This window comes from Quercus suber, unplaced genomic scaffold (genome assembly GCF_002906115.3).
Source record: "Quercus suber isolate HL8 unplaced genomic scaffold, Cork oak 2.0 scaffold_28, whole genome shotgun sequence".
Classification (NCBI taxonomy): Eukaryota; Viridiplantae; Streptophyta; class Magnoliopsida; order Fagales; family Fagaceae; genus Quercus; species Quercus suber.
In genome coordinates, this window is record NW_027069493.1 from 1,185,221 (window position 1) to 1,186,390 (window position 1,170).

General features: G+C 34.7%; 1 long non-coding RNA gene across 2 annotated transcripts in view; it reads left to right on the top strand.

Annotated features, from left to right (window-relative positions):
* The window catches only part of LOC136066053 (uncharacterized), an 8,933-nt gene continuing 7,763 nt past the window's right edge, over positions 1-1,170 (top strand). For both annotated transcript variants that reach the window (XR_010627585.1, XR_010627583.1), the window contains exons 1-2: positions 1-65; positions 409-492. This is a non-coding gene — a long non-coding RNA (uncharacterized LOC136066053). The remainder of the gene's footprint in view (positions 66-408; positions 493-1,170) is intronic.

Sequence of the window (1,170 nt, forward strand, 5' to 3'; positions counted from 1 at the left end):
TTACTAAGATAGACTCACGTGTTCCTATTCCAATCGAAGTTGAACCCAAAAGTCAGTTTCTATTTGTGAGTTTCTCTCTCTCTCTCTCTCTCTCTCTCTCTCTAGTTTTGTTTGTCTTTTGTTGGCTTTTCTGTTTGGTTAGAATGATTCTTTTGTGAAATTTCTTGTGCAAGTGAAGTGAGTATTCTAACAATGTGACAATAACCCATGTATTTATATGCTGATTTCCTAAATGGGTATTCCTGAAATTGGTTTATTTCTAAAAATTATGTGAGTTTGATTGTGTGTGTGAGGTTTTATGCGTTAAATTTGATCTGGGTATATCTTGAATTTACATGGGTGTGTGACTCTTTGTTTGTTGACTGATGATCGGTTATTCTAAAATTCCTTTGTTACTATATTTTGCAGAGGAGTTTGCATGAGACTATGAAGATGAAGGCTGGGAAGATTTTCTTGCTTCTTCTTTGTTTGAATGTGATTACCATTGGAGTGGTAAAGAAGCTCCCTTTTGTGTTTTGTTCCTTACATCTTTGATTTTTTTTTTTTTTTAACTGCTTCATAGATTGTAGGTAACTTAATATTAAATTAAGCAGGACTCTAATTCATTCTAATCTCTAATTCATTGTTATTATAAAGTAAGTGTATCTCTAAAAAAATTAATAACAATTTAGCTAATAACGTTAATTTTTTTTTGGGATTAATTATTTTAAAAAAACTAATATGTAATTAACCTAAACTTCTTGATTAGGTAACTTAGAAGTTTAGAGTATTTGATTTTTACTTTGACTCATTTTCTAGGTGAAGTATGTATATACATACACCGTTAGTTGGTGTAGTTTTTTGTAGGGTCCGTTTTTGTAACCCAAAAGATATGGGTTCCCTCAGGCCCAACGAACCCAGAACAATAAATTTGTAGAGAGTGGATCGAAGGTTTAGGCGCTCACCGGCCTTCATGAAGCATCAACTACTTTTCTTTTATTGAAAGATACTAAGACCAATTTACAACTGGGGGATGCTCCCCGGCCCATGGCCGAGGAGGTTTTTTCTTCCCATACTCTCGTCCCTCCCCCCCCCCCCCAAAACTCTCTCCCTTTTCCTAACAGAGGCCAATAGATGATCAATAAAAGGCAGAAGGAAAGAAGGAGAGATATATAAGAAGGGGGATATATA